Source organism: Ranitomeya imitator, unplaced genomic scaffold (assembly GCF_032444005.1).
Source record: "Ranitomeya imitator isolate aRanImi1 unplaced genomic scaffold, aRanImi1.pri SCAFFOLD_871, whole genome shotgun sequence".
In the NCBI taxonomy this organism is placed as follows: Eukaryota; Metazoa; Chordata; class Amphibia; order Anura; family Dendrobatidae; genus Ranitomeya; species Ranitomeya imitator.
Genome location: NW_027194829.1, coordinates 4661 through 13398, shown reverse-complemented (window position 1 = coordinate 13398; position 8738 = coordinate 4661). Strand labels below are relative to the sequence as shown.

The window sequence follows — 8738 nt, the reverse complement described above, 5'->3', positions numbered from 1 at the left end:
AGTGAAAAATACCGATGAGGTGCAGATCAGGAGGCCAGCCGCCCGCCAAATCCCCGAAGGGTACCGAACGTGATGGGGGCGGTGGTAGGTCTCTTTCTGCTTCGCCAGGGCGCTCCGCAGGGTGGGGACGGTGAGGGCACGTGAGGACAGCGGGCGGGCGACGTCGGGAGGGTGCGGGGAGCCCCTCTCGCTCCGTCGCCCAGGAAAAAGACGCCCGGCCTCGCGCCGACGATTGTTGCCCTGCCGCTGCCTGCCGAGGAAAAATAAGAAGCCCCCCGCGTACGCGAAAGGCCGTCCCGGGTACCATTCTCCTGTGCGCTCACACACCCCTCCCCGGGGTATGTGGGTCTGGGCGGTAGGTTGAGAAGCCTCGAGCCCTCCTTTGTTCTCCTCCCCGCTGGAGGGAGGGACGGGGAGGCCGAGCGCCCGGGCAACAGGGCCGAGATTTGAAAACAACCCTCCAAAGCATCCCAGTCTTTTGCGGCCGGCTGACACGAGAGTGAAAAGGGGGGCGCCTCCGAGTGTCCCCAAACCAGAAAGCGCGACTCTTAACGGTGGATCACTCGGCGCGCGCGTCGAAGAACGCAGCTAGCTGCGAGAATTAAGTGTGAATTGCAGGACACATTGATCATCGACACTTCGAACGCACCTTGCGGCCCCGGGGTGCTCCCGGGGCTATGCCTGTCTGAGGGTTGCCCCTCCATCTATCGCCTCCATGGCGCAGCTGGGGTCCCCTCGCAAGGGTGACAACGAGGGAGGCCTGAGGCTCCGTGCCCTGATGGTCTCTTCTCCTTTATCCCTTACGTCCCCCCAAGGCCAGACTCACCTGCCCTGGGCCCACCTGATGGGGTTTTCCATCGTCACTCCCCCCGTTGTGACGTGAAACCCTGTGGCGCAATGAAGGTGAAGGCCGGGGCGCTCCGGCCGAGGTGGGATCCCGCCGCCCGCTCCGGGGGGTTGACACGGCGGGTGCACCATCGGCCCGCCTCTGTCGGGGAGGTGGAGCATGAGTGCGCGATAGGACCCGAAAGATGGTGAGCTATGCCTGGGCAGGACGAAGCCAGAGGAAACTCTGGTGGAGGTCCGCAGCGACCCTGATGTGCAAATTGGTCATCTGGGTATAGGGGCGTTTGTAGATGTGCTTGGCCCGTACGGGGATCGAACCCACGACCTTGGTGTTATTAGCACCACGCTCTAACCAACTGAGCTAAATGGCCATAGGTGTGGTCCCTGGGTATAGGGGCGAAAGACTCACGGAGACCACGGGCAGACGTACAGGGGCCTGATCAACCCCTGGACCATACGGGCTGCTGTGCCTGCCGCAGGCGAGAAGCGAGAACCCCTTCGGGGCACGGAGACTACAACCGGACGTACGGGGGTCTGACCCACCCCTGGACCGTACGGTCTGCTGGCTGCTGTGCCTGCCGCAGGCGAGAAGCGAGAACCCCTTCGGGGCACGGAGACCACAACCGGACGTACGGGGGTCTGACCCACCCCTGGACCGTACGGTCTGCTGGCTGCCGTTCCTGGTGCAGGCGAGAAGCGGGAACCCCTTCGGGGCATGGAGACCACAACCGGACGTACGGGGGTCTGATCCACCCCTGGACCGTACGGTCTGCTGGCTGCCGTGCCTGGTGCAGGCGAGAAGTGGGAACCCCTTCGGGGCACGGAGACCACAACCGTACGTCCGGGAGTCTGACCCACCCCTGGACCGTACGGTCTGCTGGCTGCCGTGCCTGGTGCAGGCGAGAAGCGGGAACCCCTTCGGGGCACGGAGACCACAACCGGACGTACGGGGGTCTGATCAACCCCTGTACCGTACGGGCTGCTGGCTGCCGTGCCGTCCTCAAATTGCTTGGCCTAAACAAAAGTCAATTTTTTGTGACAACAGTGATGACCGTGACATAGCACTGGAGGTGTACCCCAAGACAGTGACCTAAGTGTGGGTGAAGTCTGTGGTTCATGGGCGGAAAGTTGAATTTTGGGTGAAAAACCATACTTTCACACTTTGAAAATTTCAGACATGTGTCAGACTTCCAGGCAGGGGGAAACCGCTGGAGGTGTACCGAGGACACTTCCAGAAGCCTGGGGAAGCTTTTCTGGAAGAGTCCTTGACACTTGGAAAATTTTGGGCAATTTTCTGAGAAAAAAAAAAATCACATTTCCCCTTACCCCCCACCCAAGAGGGGCTTCAATATGTTGCAGAGTACCCCGAAAGGGTCCCCAAAGTGGGAGAAAAGTGAGGCAAGTCAAAGAGGCAAAGATGAATGTACATTTGAATAATTTTATTAATGTCAGATAAAAATTGACATATTCACAAGGGCTTTGTTCTCCTGATTGGGATGAGCCGAATATTCTTGAGACTATACTCCTCAGTAGAATCGGATGACTCGGTATCACTTTCCGTGAGGTCTACCACCTCGTTATCCAATTCACTGGTTGATGCCATTACTGGCGACATAATTTTTGCGTCCTCATGATTTCCTGCGTTGAACACTAGCTCTTGGGCACGGCACATATCGGTCAGGGTCTTCTCCCGGTAAACTCTCTCGGCCACATCGTTTGTATGTGCCAAGTAGCGTGCAAACAAGCGCTTTTCGCAATCTGTGTATTGTGACAAAGTCCATGTCTCGCAAATCCGCCGTACAAGGTGGCTGGTGATGTTTGGGAGGTTGTAGCTACGGAGGAAAGCACATTGTTAGTACTGGTTGCTACTTATGGCTGTGGGTCACTTGACTTGTGGCTACCTTACCTTGAATGGTATCGTTTGAGTCTCATGGATGGATTTTTTATGACCTTCCCGGTACACGTCACGAAAAAGTTTGTGATAATCTTTCGGCCAAAGGTAAAGACCGGTCTGACATATTCCGCATACGCATTGAACCACTGAAAAAGAAAAAAAATATATATATGTTACTCTCCAGTCTGGGGGCACCCCTCCAAAAGGTTTTACATGGGGACAAGAGAGTGTTTTGCTCCCCACAATGAGTGGGGTTGCCTGGGTTCCCTGGCTTTGAGAAAAGCTTACCGATTCCTCTTCCTCTGAAAGTACAAAAGTTGCTACCTGAGAGGTGGAGCACTTGTGAGTCTTCACACCCACAATTGTCTTGCGTCTTCCTTGGTACGTGTGATGGATCCTCTCATTCCACTCTGAAACCTACGATGTGAAAAAAAAAGGTGGAAAAATATTGAACCGGTTCAGCAAATACCGCTGACCCACAGGGCCCGACGACTTACCGTCATGTTACGAACAACACCTGGTCTTTGGAGATGTTTTAGAATCAGAAGGGCCTCGAGGTACAGTACCACTTCCCGGCGATCTACTTCTGATCCGCCATCTGTCACAGCCTCGATGCTAGCTAGAAATGTTGGCCTTGCCTCCTCCAGTATAATCTGGCAGTCCTTGGGTGACTTTGATGGCTTCATCAATAGATCGTACCTGTGGGGAAAAATAAAGGCAATTAACCAACATCCAAGGTTTGGTAACAATGCGCTGAATATTGGCTCTTTTGAACGGTGTACCTTTTACTTACAGACTCTCGGCAGGCTCCCTTGTACAATGATTTCTGAAGGTCTGTTGTAAAATTCATGAACACTTCGCATGCCTTATAAAGTTGAGGATTCTCTAGTCTCAGTTTGGTAGCCCTCATCTGATACATGGTAAATCTCCGTATATGCTTCAACATTTTGAGGGAGGTCTGGCTCGATAGATGGAGTTTTCCAAGTTGTTGAAAAAAATTATTAACCTGGTTTGGTTTTACGAGGTACTCCAGAGTTACAGATTTTGGGTTCACAAAAAATAGAAACCGTGCTACGTTTGATACCTCCTGTTGACAGTTTGGGACCCCATGGGTAATTGTTAGGTACGAGTGGAACCCCTTTAACATGGGGTGATTCAATGAGTGACGCTTGTACAATCCGGCGGCCTTGGTAGCCGTGCGGTTTTTGTCTTTCCATTCCCTTTTCTGGATACTTAAATTGCTGCCATCCATGACCTCCTCATTGCCTATGCGGTCAGAAATGCTCCCTGTGTGGTCAGGCTCAGGGCACGGGTCTCCCTCCCGACTGTCTACCGGCCGTAAAAGGAAAGGCACATCCATCTCATCCGAATCTAGCTTTGGCGTGGGGCATGGGTCTCCCTCCCGACTGTCTACTGGCCGTAAAAGGAAAGGCACATCCATCTCATCTGAATCTAGCTCTGGCGGGGGGCACGGGTCTCCCTCCAGACTGTCTCCCGGCCGTAAAAGGAAAGGCACATCCATCACATCTGAATCTAGCTCTGGCATGGAGCCTGGGCGGAGCTCCGGATTGTCAGTTGGTACCTGAGCGGGCCCTTCACAGGTCAGTGGTGTGATTTGTGACTCAAACCTAGGCTTGTTTGCTATCAAAAAGCCGCGACCTTCTAAGAAGGCTACAGTCTCCTCCAAGGATTGGAGGGGCTTGAGCTCACTGAATTGGATTGTTGTCCCCTTGTTGGCGATACAGCGAAGTTGATACTTTGCGGAGGCTATGGCGGTTTTTATCTCCGAATCACCGTGTGACCTCAGGCATACCCTTCTCAGATGTGTGGATATATATTTGGTTACCCTGTGGCACACGGGGCATGTAAGTGGTGTCCGTGGGTGCCTGCGGGGGAGACACAAGCAATAAAACCGGTCACCTTGCCAGCAAGTGTACAACTCCACTACAAGGTACATTCATGTGTCTCTACGTGGCCGACAAATGTCTTCTACTCACCGCTCCATTGCGAAGGGTTTCCCGCAGTCAAACAGAGCGTCTCGTAATAGTTTATTAAAGTGCCGTGTTTCTCTGTGTCTTGAACTGTGGCAAATGATTTTCCTCCGCGCGAGTCAGCCACGCAGGTGAAAGACGCCAGCTGAGGTGATTGAAATTAACCGGATGTGTTTTGCCGTACTCTGATATAGGTCACCACGGGGGTTGAGTCAGCCCAGGGGGTGGCACCTCCACGGTCGCTAAACATCCGTAGGGTTGATGATATATCCCTCACCTGATCCACCTGCTGTAATCACCTATACGGCATCACGGGGGATGACTCAGCCCCAGGGGTGGCACCTGACCGGATCCACCTGCCATAATCGCCTATACGGCATCACGGGGGATGACTCAGCCCCAGGGGGTGGCACCTACACGGCTGTCGATCAGTCATATCTGTAACGGATTGGGTACTAACTGGATCCATCGATCCCAGTCAAAGCACGGTGGCTCACTTGTTAGCGCTGCGGCCTTGCCGAGCTGGCGTCTCGGGTTCGAATCCTGTTGTGTCATACATTCAGAAAGGGAAAAATCTCAGGTGTTATGTCAAGGACACTTCCTTAGACATTTTTAGAAAAATTTTGAGACAATCCCGATTTTGTAAAAAAAAAAAAATCTCACATTTTCCCTACTTCAACCTCATGGGTCGTCAATATGTTGTAAAGTACCCCAAGATAGAGACCCAAGTGTGGGTAAAGTGTCTGGTTCATGGGCACAAAGTTGAATTTTCAGTGAAAATTTGTCGGAAATCCGCTGTGGACATTGGCTGGGCGCGTGACCCGAATGAGAGAGGCGAATCTGGGTGACCCGAGCTTGGCAGGACCCTTCCCACGGGGGTCCTGGTTCTCTGGAGGTAATCACTGTCAGAAGGGCACATCTTGAGTCCTCACCCAGGTGAGGGCTCTCGGAAGGCGGACGCCCTTCTGTCTTTGTCCCCCCAGAGCAGGCTCGGTGTTTATCGGAAGTCTTCTGCGGACGTTGGCTGGGCGCGTGACCCGAGTGAGAGAGGCGAATCTGGGTGACCCGAGCTTGGCAGGACCCTTCCCACGGGGGGTCCTGGTTCTCTGGAGGTAATCACTGTCAGAAGGGCACATCTTGGGTCCTCACCCAGGTGAGGGCTCTCGGAAGGCGGACGCCCTTCTGTCTTTGTCCCCCCAGAGCAGGCTCGGTGTTTATCGGAAGTCTTCTGCGGACGTTGGCTGGGCGCGTGACCCGAGTGAGAGAGGCGAATCTGGGCGACCCGAGCTTGGCAGGACCCTTCCCACGGGGGGTCCTGGTTCTCTGGAGGTAATCACTGTCAGAAGGGCACATCTTGGGTCCTCACCCAGGTGAGGGCTCTCGGAAGGCGGACGCCCTTCTGTCTTTGTCCCCCCAGAGCAGGCTCGGTGTTTATCGGAAGTCTTCTGCGGACGTTGGCTGGGCGCGTGACCCGAGTGAGAGAGGCGAATCTGGGCGACCCGAGCTTGGCAGGACCCTTCCCACGGGGGTCCTGGTTCTCTGGAGGTAATCACTGTCAGAAGGGCACATCTTGAGTCCTCACCCAGGTGAGGGCTCTCGGAAGGCGGACGCCCTTCTGTCTTTGTCCCCCCAGAGCAGGCTCGGTGTTTATCGGAAGTCTTCTGCGGACGTTGGCTGGGCGCGTGACCCGAGTGAGAGAGGCGAATCTGGGTGACCCGAGCTTGGCAGGACCCTTCCCACGGGGGGTCCTGGTTCTCTGGAGGTAATCACTGTCAGAAGGGCACATCTTGGGTCCTCACCCAGGTGAGGGCTCTCGGAAGGCGGACGCCCTTCTGTCTTTGTCCCCCCAGAGCAGGCTCGGTGTTTATCGGAAGTCTTCTGCGGACGTTGGCTGGGCGCGTGACCCGAGTGAGAGAGGCGAATCTGGGCGACCCGAGCTTGGCAGGACCCTTCCCACGGGGGTCCTGGTTCTCTGAAGGTTTTCACTGTCAGAAGGGCACATCTTGGGTCCTCACCCAGGTGAGGGCTCTCGGAAGGCGGACGCCCTTCTGTCTTTGTCCCCCCAGAGCAGGCTCGGTGTTTATCGGAAGTCTTCTGCGGATGTTGGCTGGGCGCGTGACCCGAGTGAGAGAGGCGAATCTGGGCGACCCGAGCTTGGCAGGACCCTTCCCATGGGGGTCCTGGTTCTCTGGAGGTAATCACTGTCAGAAGGGCACATCTTGGGTCCTCACCCAGGTGAGGGCTCTTGGAAGGCGGACGCCCTTCTGTCTTTGTCCCCCCAGAGCAGGCTCGGTGTTTATCGGAAGTCTTCTGCGGACGTTGGCTGGGCGCGTGACCCGAGTGAGAGAGGCGAATCTGGGCGACCCGAGCTTGGCAGGACCCTTCCCACGGGGGTCCTGGTTCTCTGGAGGTAATCACTGTCAGAAGGGCACATCTTGGGTCCTCACCCAGGTGAGGGCTCTTGGAAGGCGGACGCCCTTCTGTCTTTGTCCCCCCAGAGCAGGCTCGGTGTTTATCGGAAGTCTTCTGCGGACGTTGGCTGGGCGCGTGACCCGAGTGAGAGAGGCGAATCTGGGCGACCCGAGCTTGGCAGGACCCTTCCCACGGGGGTCCTGGTTCTCTGGAGGTAATCACTGTCAGAAGGGCACATCTTGGGTCCTCACCCAGGTGAGGGCTCTCGGAAGGCGGACGCCCTTCTGTCTTTGTCCCCCCAGAGCAGGCTCGGTGTTTCTCTGTAGGATGTCCCCACCGGTTTGGTTTTTGTGTTCCGAGATGTATCCTTGCAGCTTGGCCGAAACAAACATTTGCCGTTTTCGGTGGCGACAGCCATGACCGCGGCGAAGCACTTTGGGCGCGGCCGGGATGCGCACACCCCGCTCACCACGTTTCAGTCGCTGGCTGAGTGGACTCCGTAGGGGGGCTTAATAGTCGGAGGGGGGCTTAATAGTCGGCCCTGCGGAAGTCGGTGGAGGGCTTAATAGTCGGCCCTGCGGAAGACGGAGGGGGCTTAATAGTCGGCCTGTGGAGGTTGTCTGTGGGCTTAATAGTCACCCTGAGTACGCCATAGCGACTCTCCAAGGTGGGGGCACAGTGTGCGTTCCATGGGCGGAAAGTTTAATTTTGAGCGAAAAACCGTATTTTCGCACTGTAAAAAATGTCAGACTTCCAGGCGGGGGAAAACCGCAGGAGGCGTACCGAGGAGGCTTCCAGGAGCCTGGGGAAGATTTTCCAAAAGTGTCCTTGACACTTAGAAATATTTTGAAAAAAATCACGATTTTGTGAAAATTGACACGTTTCCCCTACTTCCACGCCAGGGGGGCGTCAATATGTTGTGAGGTACCCCAGGACAGTCGCCTAAATGTGGGTGAAGTTTGCGAGTCACGGGCGCAAAGTCGAATTTTGGGTGAAAAACCGCGTTTTCATACTCTAAAAATTTCAGACAAGTGTCAGACTTCCAGGCAGGGAGAAACCGCAGGAGGCGTACCGAGGAGGCTTCCAGGAGCCTGGGGAAGATTTTCCAAAAGTGTCCTTGACACTTAGAAATATTTTCAGAAAATCACGATTTTGTGAAAATTGACACGTTTCCCCTACTTCCACGCCAGGGGGGCGTCAATATGTTGTGAGGTACCCCAGGACAGTCGCCCAAATGTGGGTGAAGTTTGCGGGTCATGGGCGCAAAGTCGAATTTTGGGTGAAAAACCGCGTTTTCATACTCTAAAAATTTCAGACAAGTGTCAGACTTCCAGGCAGGGAGAAACCGCAGGAGGCGTACCGAGGAGGCTTCCAGGAGCCTGGGGAAGATTTTCCAAAAGTGTCCTTGACACTTAGAAATATTTTGAAAAAATCACGATTTTGTGAAAATTGACACGTTTCCCCTACTTCCACGCCAGGGGGGCGTCAATATGTTGTGAGGTACCCCAGGACAGTCGCCCAAATGTGGGTGAAGTTTGCGAGTCATGGGCGCAAAGTCGAATTTTGGGTGAAAAACCGCGTTTTCATACTCTAAA

The 8738-nt window shown here is 54.9% G+C and overlaps 1 non-coding gene across 1 annotated transcript; it reads left to right on the top strand.

The window, feature by feature from the left end:
- Positions 1 to 543: 543 nt before the first annotated feature.
- LOC138656354 (5.8S ribosomal RNA) lies at positions 544 to 695 on the top strand. Its single transcript, XR_011316917.1, has one exon. It is a non-coding gene; the product is annotated as a 5.8S ribosomal RNA (ribosomal RNA).
- Positions 696 to 8738: the final 8043 nt, after the last annotated feature.